This window comes from Homarus americanus, unplaced genomic scaffold (genome assembly GCF_018991925.1).
Source record: "Homarus americanus isolate GMGI-L3 unplaced genomic scaffold, GMGI_Hamer_2.0 scaffold57980, whole genome shotgun sequence".
Lineage (NCBI taxonomy): Eukaryota > Metazoa > Arthropoda > Malacostraca > Decapoda > Nephropidae > Homarus > Homarus americanus.
In genome coordinates this window covers 11,875,477-11,885,568 of record NW_024716703.1, presented here as the reverse complement: position 1 = coordinate 11,885,568, position 10,092 = coordinate 11,875,477, and positions in this window count along the sequence as shown.

The following is a 10,092-nucleotide window of genomic DNA, read 5'->3' as shown; positions in this document are numbered from 1 at the left end:
CTTCTAACTCAAGACAACATACTCTTCTAACTCAAGACAACATACTCTTCTAACTCAAGACAACATACTCTTCTTATTCAAGGCAACATACTCTTCTAACTCAAGACAACATACTCTTCTAACTCAAGACAACATACTCTTCTTATTCAAGGCAACATACTCTTCTAACTCAAGTCAACATACACTTATAACTCACGACAACATACTCTTCTAGTACAAAATAATCTAAGAATAATTCAAAACAATCCTTCGTATGTCCTCGCCGCCACAGAAAAATAAAGAGGTTCTTCCCTGCAGCCTGTGAATATTTTCCTCCCGTATCAAGTCTAATGTTTTTTCCTCCTTCCACATATTTATTTAGCTGAGCTTGAGACCCGCGAGTGACTCCCCTAAAGGTTCAAGGTCGTGTAACTACTGCAGGTATTGACCAACTGAAGATGTGTGTGTGTGTGTGTGTGTGTGTGTGTGTGTGTGTGTGTGTGTGTGTGTGTGTGTGTTTATCTTTCTTTCTTCTAGTCTTTCTATCTGTTTGTCTGTCTCTCTCTTCCTTTCTGTCCTCTCTTTCTCTCTCTTCATTTTTTTCCTTTCTATTGCCATGCTGTTTACTCAGTCGAGAGAGAGAGAGAGAGAGAGAGAGAGAGAGAGAGAGAGAGAGAGAGAGAGAGAGAGAACGATTCACACGGAAACTTGAAATAAATAAAGTTAGAAATAGGGAAGTTATAACATAAAGCTTCTTCGTGGAAGTTGTTCTGGAGGACTGAGTGAAGCCGCCCCCAACTTGTGAGTAGCTTCAAGGAGTTTGCTCCAACTTTAAAAGAAGAAGTTTTTCCTAAGTTGCATGGAAGATTTTTTTTCCGACTTTAATTTTTTTAAAGATGCTGGACTGTTTTTAAAACACTAAAAAAATGACTGTCAATTGTATGTCTTTTTTTTAATACTTAAAATTTGTTTCTGTAATTTAAACACTAAGGTATTTTAGAATAAATTATTTTATAGTAACTTTTATATAGTTTTGTCTGACTGAATATTTTTACAATAAGTTTCACAAATATTGAAAGTTATATTAACTTAAGACAACCTGCACTAACTCAAGACAACCCCCACTGACTCAAGACAACCTACACTAACTCAAGACAACCTACACTAACTCAAGACAACCCCCACTAACTCAAGACAACCTCCACTAACTCAAAACAACCTACACTAACTCAAGACAACTTACACAAACTCAAGACAACCTACACTACCTCAAGAAAAACTAAACTAACTCAAGACAACCTAAACTAACTCAAGACAACCTACACTAACTCAAGACAACCCCCACTAACTCAAGACAACCTCCACTAACTCAAGACAACCTACACTAACTCAAGACAACTTACACTAACTCAAGACAACCTAAACTAACTCAAGACAACCTACACTAACACAAGACAACCTACACTAACTCAAGACAACCTTCACTAACTCAAGATAACCTCCAGTAACTCAAGACAACCTACACTAACTCAAAGCAACATCCACTAACTCAAGACAACCTCCACTAACTCAAGACAACCTACACTAACCCAAGACAACCTACACTAACTCAAGACAACCTACACTACCTCAAAACAACCTACAATAACTCAAGACAACTTACACTAACTCAAGACAACCTCCACTAACTCAAGACAACGTACATTAACTCGAGACAACCTCCACTAACTCAAGACAACATTCATTAACTAAAGACAACCTACGCTAACTCAAGACAACCTACACTTACTCAAGACAACCTAGAACAACTCAAGACAGCTTACACTAACTCAAGACAACCTCCACTAACTCAAGACAACCTCTACCAACTCAGGACAACCTACACTAACTCAAGACAACCTACACTAACTTAAGACAACCTAGAACAACTCAAGACAGCTTACACTAACTCAAGACAACCTCCACTAACTCAAGACAACCTCCACTCAACAACCTCACTAACTCAAGACAACCTACACTAACTCAAGACAACCTACACTAACTCAAGACAACCTACACTAAATCAAGACAACTTACACTAACTCAAGAGAACCTCCACTAACTCAAGACAACCTCCACTAACTCAAGACAACCTACACTAACTCAAGACAACCTCCACTAACTCAAGACAACCTCCACTAACTCAAGACAACTTACACTAACTCAAGACAACCTACACTAACTCAAGACAACCTACACGAACTCAAGACAACCTCCACTAACTCAAGACAACCTCCACTAACTCAAGACAACCTCCACTACTCCAACTCAAGACAACCTACACTAACTCAAGACAACCTACAACTCAACAACCTCCACTAACTCAAGACAACCTACACTAACTCAAGACAACTTACACTAACTCAAGACAACCTACACTAACTCAAGACAACCTACACTAACTCAAGACAACCTACACTAACTCAAGACAACTTACACTAACTCAAGACAACATACACTAACTCAAGACAACCTACATGAACTCAAGACAACCTCCAATAACTCAAGACAACCTACACTAACTCAATACAACCTACACTAAGTCAAGACAACCTGCACTCATTCAAGACAACCTACACAAACTCAAGAAAACCTGCACGATCTCAAGACAACATACATTAACTAAAGACAAAATACACTAACTCAAGACAACCTACACTCACTCAAGACAACCTCCACTAACTCAAGACAACCTACACTAACTCAAGACAACTTTCACTAAGTCAAGACAACCTACACTCATTCAAGACAACCTACACTAACTCAAGAAAACCTGCAGTAACTCAAGACAACATACATTAACTAAAGACAACCTACACTAACTCAAGACAACCTACACTCACTCAAGACAACCTCCACTAACTCAAGACAACCTACACTAACTCAAGACAACTTACACTAACTCAAGACAACTTACACTAACTCAAGATAACCTACATTACATCAAGACAATCTACAATAACTCAAGACAACTTACACTAACTCAAGACAACCTCCACTAACTCAAGACAATGTAAATTAACTCAAGACAACCTACACTAACTCAAAACAACCTCCACTAACTCAAGACAACATACATTAACTAAAGACAACCTACACTAACTCAAGACAACCTACACTAACTCAAGACAACCTAGAACAACTCAAGACGGCTTACACTAACTCAAGACAACCTCCACTAACTCAAGACAACCTCCACCAACTCAAGACAACTAACTCAGACAACCTACTAACTCAAGACAACCTACACTAACTCAAGACAACCTACACTAACTCAAGACAACTTACACTAACTCAAGACAACCTACCTCACAACCTCCACTAACTCAAGCAACCTACACTAACTCAAGACAACCTCCACTAACTCAAGACAACCTCCACTCACTCAAGACAACCTACAGTAATCTCAAGACAACCTACACTAACTCAAGACAACCTACACTAACTCAAGACAACTTACACTAACTCAAGACAACATACACTAACTCAAGACAACCTACAAGAACGCAAGACAACCTCCACTAACTCAAGACAACCTACACTAACTCAAGACAACCTACACTAAGTCAAGACAACCTACACTCATTCAAGACAACCTACACTAACTCAAGAAAACCTGCACTAACTCAAGACAACATACATTAACTAAAGGCAACCTACACTACCTCAAGACAACCTACACTAACTCAAGACAACCTAAAACAACTCAAGACAGCTTACACTAACTCAAGACAACCTCCACTAACTCAAGACAACCTCCACTAACTCAAGACAACCTACACTAACTCAAGACAACCTACACTAAGTCAAGACAACCTACATTCATTCAAGACAACCTACACTAACTCAAGACAACCTGCACTAACTCAAGACAACTTACAATAACTCAAGACAACCTCCACTAACTCAAGACAACTTTCACTAGCTCAAGACAACTTACACCAACTCAAGACAACATCCACTAACACAAGACAACCTACACTAACTCAAGACAACCTACACAAATTCAAGACATCTTACACTAACACAAGAAAACCAACTCTAACACAAGACAACCTGCACTAACTCAATACAACCTGCACTAACTCAAGAGAACTTACACTAACTCAAGATAACTTACACTAACTCAAGACAACCTACACTAACTCAAGACAACCTACACTAACACAAGACAACCTCCACTAACTCAAGACAGCCTCCACTAACTCAAGACAACCTACACTAACTCAAGACAACCTACACTAACTCAAGGCAACCTACACTAACTCAAGACAACCTACACTAACTCAAGATAACTTACACTACATCAACACAACCTACATTAACACAAGACAACTTACACTAACACAAGACAACCTACGCTAACTCAAGACAACCTCCACTAACTCAAGACAACCTACACTAACTCAATACAACCTCCACTAACTCAAGACAACCTCCACTAACTCAAGACAACCTACACTAACTCAAGACAACTTACACTAACTCAAGACAACTTACACTAACTCAAGACAACCTACATTACCTCAAGACAATCTACAATAACTCAAGACAACTTACACTAACTCAAGACAACCTCCACTAACTCAAGACAATGTACATTAACTCAAGACAACCTACACTAACTCAAAACAACCTCCACTAACTCAAGACAACATACATTAACTAAAGACAACCTACACTAACTCAAGACACCCTACACTAACTCAAGACATCCTAGAACAACTCAAGACGGCTTACACTAACTCAAGACAACCTCCACTAACTCAAGACAACCTCCACCAACTCAAGACAACCTACACTAACTCAAGACAACCTACACTAACTCAAGACAACCTACACTAACTCAAGACAACCTACACTAACTCAAGACAACTTACACTAACTCAAGACAACCTACACGAACTCAAGACAACCTCCACTAACTCAAGACAACCTACACTAACTCAAGACAACTTACACTAACTCAAAACAACCTCCACTAACTCAAGACAACCTCCACTAACTCAAGACAACCTACAGTAATCTCAAGACAACCTACACTAACTCAAGACAACCTACACTAACTCAAGACAACTTACACTAACTCAAGACAACATACACTAACTCAAGACAACCTACACGAACGCAAGACAACCTCCACTAACTCAAGACAACCTACACTAACTCAAGACAACCTACACTAAGTCAAGACAACCTACACTCATTCAAGACAACCTACACTAACTCAAGAAAACCTGCACTAACTCAAGACAACATACATTAACTAAAGGCAACCTACACTACCTCAAGACAACCTACACTAACTCAAGACAACCTAAAACAACTCAAGACAGCTTACACTAACTCAAGACAACCTCCACTAACTCAAGACAACCTCCACTAACTCAAGACAACCTACACTAACTCAAGACAACCTACACTAAGTCAAGACAACCTACATTCATTCAAGACAACCTACACTAACTCAAGACAACCTGCACTAACTCAAGACAACTTACAATAACTCAAGACAACCTCCACTAACTCAAGACAACTTTCACTAGCTCAAGACAACTTACACCAACTCAAGACAACATCCACTAACACAAGACAACCTACACTAACTCAAGACAACCTGCACTAACTCAAGAGAACTTACACTAACTCAAGATAACTTACACTAACTCAAGACAACCTACACTAACTCAAGACAACCTACACTAACTCAAGACAACCTACACTAACTCAAGACAACCTACACTAACTCAAGACAACCTACACTAACTCAAGATAACTTATACTACATCAAGACAACCTACATTAACACAAGACAACTTACACAAACACAAGACAACCTACGCTAACTCAAGACAACCTCCACTAACTCAAGACAACCTACACTAACTCAATACAACCTCCACTAACTCAAGACAACCTACACTAACTCAAGACAACCTCCACTAACTCAAGGCAACCTACACTACCTCAAGACAACCTATATTAACACAAGACAACTTACACTAACTCAAGACAACCTCCACTAACTCAATACAACCTCCACTAACTCAAGACAACCTACACTAACTCAAGAACACCTACACTAACTCAAGACAACCTCCACTAACTCAAGACAACCTCCACTAACTCAAGACAACCTACACTAACTCAATACAACCTCCACTAACTCAAGACAACCTACACTAACTCAAGACAACCTACACTAACTCAAGACAACCTCCATTAACTCAAGGCAACCTACACTACCTCAAGACAACCTCCACTAACTGAAAACAACCTACACTAACTCAAGACAACCTACACTATCTCAAGACAACCTCCACTAACTCAAGGCAACCTACACTACCTCAAGACAACCTCCATTAACTCAAGGCAACCTACACTAACTCAAGACAACCTCCACTAACTCAAGACAACCTCCACTAACTCAAGACAACCTACACTAACTCAAGACAACCTACACTAACTCAAGACAACCTACACAAAGTCAAGACAACCTACACTCATTCAAGACAACCTACACTAACTCAAGACAACCTGCACTAACTCAAAACAACTTACATTAACTCAAGACAACCCCCACTAACTCAAGACAACGTTCACTAGCTCAAGACAACTTACACCAACTCAAGACAACATCCACTAACACAAGACAACCTGCACTAACTCAATACAACCTGCACTAACTCAAGGCAATCTACACTACCTCAAGACAACCTACACTAACTCAAGATAACTTACACTTACTCAAGATAACCTACACTAACTCAATACAACCTACACTAACACAAGACAACTTACACTAACACAAGACAACCTCCACTAACTCAAGACAACCTACACTAATTCAAGACAACGTACACTAACTCAAGACAACCTACACTAACTCAATACAAGCCTACACTAACTCAAGACAACCTGCACTAATTCAAGACAACCTACACTAACTCAAGACAACTTACACTAACTCAAGACAACCTACACTAACTCAATACAAGCCTATACTAACTCTAGACAACCTGCACCAACTCAAGACAACCTACACTAACTCAAGACAACTTAAACTAACTCAAGACAACCTACACTAACTCAAGACAACCTGTTCATTCAATAATAACTGAAAACGATAAACATTTCTTTATCAGAACAATTTACTCTAATTCGATATAAACAATTCTTCTAGATCAAGATAAACATCACAATTAAGACATGGAACAAAAATCAAAAGTACTTGTACTCAACTCCCACCATCCCCCGCACTCCCCCACATTACCCTCCCCTTCCCTTAGTTATCCCCCCCCTCCACATCACCATCTCTCTACCCACCCCTCCACCATCCTCAAACACTCCGTCATCCCTTCCCCAATCTTTCTCCTCCTCCCTCACCACAGTAACCTCTCTCGCTTACCGTTCAACACCCCATCCCAACCCGGGGTTAAGGAAAGCAGTTTTCTGAAGGAGGGAATAACCTGCTTCCCTCAGTGTGTTTTGAGAGAGAGAGAGAGAGAGAGAGAGAGAGAGAGAGAGAGTTAAGGAGCCAGAAGGCAAGAGGTTCAGCAAATACCGTCAAGGGCTTCCCATCCTAACTTGTTGTCAGCACTGATCTGTTTCATCCTCAGTGGACGTAAGATATGATTTTTTACCTGTGTGTATCTACCAATTTGTATCGAAGTTTGTTTACCTAATTATTTTATTTCTCTATGATGTGTTTGTCTTTCTTAGGCGAGCTGTTGAATGGTTTATCTTTTTTGTCCAATAATATCTATATTTTAGAACAGCTGGGAGAGTTAGCTCAAAGGTGATAAAGAATGGTATAAATAAATGAATAAATAAATAAATAAATAAATAAATATTATTGTCACTTTTTAATTGGTATTTTACTCCCGTTGACAATTATCGATTTTAGTTTTTTCTTTCAGGAGAAGAAATTTTCTTTGTTTTTTTTTTTTTCTTTTTCGAAAGCTTTGAATCCACAAATTTTAAAAGAACTAAATTTGTCAGCAAATTTCAATTTAACTAAGGTAAGTAATTCTTTGAAGAAATAATTCTAAGTAGGCTAATCTATATATATATATATAAAACAAAGAATTATGTCTGTGTGTTTGTGTGTCCGCACGAGAATCTCGGAAACTACTTTACCGATCTGTAGTGATGATGGATGGTATTATATGTAGTGATGATGGATGATGATGTTATATGTAGTGATGATGGATGATGATGTTATATGTAGTGATGATGGATGGTGTTATATGTTGTGATGATGGATGATGTTATATGTGGTGATGATGGATGATGTTATATGTAGTGATGATGGATGGTGTTATATGTAATGATGATGGATGGTGTTATATGTAGTGATGATGGATGGTGTTATATGTAGTGATGATGGATGGTATATGTAGTGATGATGGATGATGTTATATATAGTGATGGTGGGGGGTGTTATATATGGTGATGATCTATATATAAAGCAAGCAGAAAACATCCTGGTCAAGGGATTGAGTTCAGGGATGACATGTTCAACAGGGCTCTGATCATGCTAGAAGACAAAGTGATGGAGCTGTGGAAAAAACCTGACTGATTTTGGATTGCCTTCCCCAAACCGAGAAGACCCAGTAGTTGCAAACAGGCAGTTGCTCAGAGAGACACTACTCAGTTGAAGTTCTGGTGAACTCTCTTGAAGAAAATGAGCCTCACGTGGTGCCTGATCAAGAAAATGCTTATGAACAGATCTTGCAAGCGATACAAGCGGAGCAGGGAGGTATGATCTTTCTCGATGCACATTGGCGGGAGAAGGAAATACATTCCTGATCAACCTTCTGTTGGCCAAAGTACGTCATCAGGAGAAAATTGCTCTTGCTGTAGCATCCTCAGGCAATGCTGCAACACTACTAGAAGGAGGACGTACTGCACACTCTACTTTTAAACTGCCTCTCAATCTCGCTTACAATAAGAATCCAGTGTGCAACATCAAAAAAGGATCGGCAAAGGCAAAACTCTTAGAAAAATGTAGCCTCATAGTCTGGGATGAATGCACTATGTCTCACAAGTTAGCGTTTGAAGCACTGGACAGGACCTTGCAGGACATACGAGAAAATGACCATTTCATGGGTGGCATTACATTGGTCATTGCTGGAGACTTTCGCCAGACCCTACCTGTCATTCCTCGAAGCACTCCAGCTGATGAACTGAATGCGTGCCTCAAGGCATCATACCTTTGGAGAAGTGTTCAGACACTCACCCTATCCACAAACATGAGAGTGCATCTACAAGGAGATCAGGTTGCTGGACGGTTTGCAAACCTTCTACTACAGATTGGGAATGGAACTTTCCCTGTTGATTCAGAAGGACAAATAATCATTCCTCAAGGAAGTGGAAATATTGTATAGTTCTCAACTGAGCTCACTAACATGGTCTACCCAAACATTATCCACCACTACAAGGATCACAAGTGGCTGCGTGAACGTGCAATTCTGGCACCAAGGAATGAAACAGTGGCTGAAATCAACATGACTCAACTCAAACAGCTTCCAGGCAGTGAAACCTCATTCATATCTGTTGATACAGTAATCGACCAGGACCAAGCAGTCCAGTACCCTGCAGAATTCCTTAATTCTTTGGAGCCCGCTGGAATGCTTCCTCACCACCTCACTCTCAAGATTGGAACTCCTATAATGCTCTTAAGAAATCTTGAACCAACAATCCTCTGCAATGGCACAAGACTGGTGGTGAAGAACATGATGCCACATGTACTGGAAGCTACAATACTGACAGGAAAAGCTAAAAGAGAAGACGTGTTTATACCAAGGATACCTCTGATCACCACTGACCTGCCATTTGAGTTCAAGCGACTTCAGTTCCCGGTTAAAGTGAGCTTTGCCATGACCATCTACAAAAGCCAGGGACAGTCCCTAAAGATGGTTTGGCCTAAACCTGGTGTTTCCTTGCTTCTCTCATGGACAGTTCTATGTTGGATGCTCTAGAGTGGGAACTGGCAAAAATCTGTACATACTTGCTGATAATGGCAAAAACAAAAATGTGGTCTACCATAATGCACTACAGTGAGACAATGTG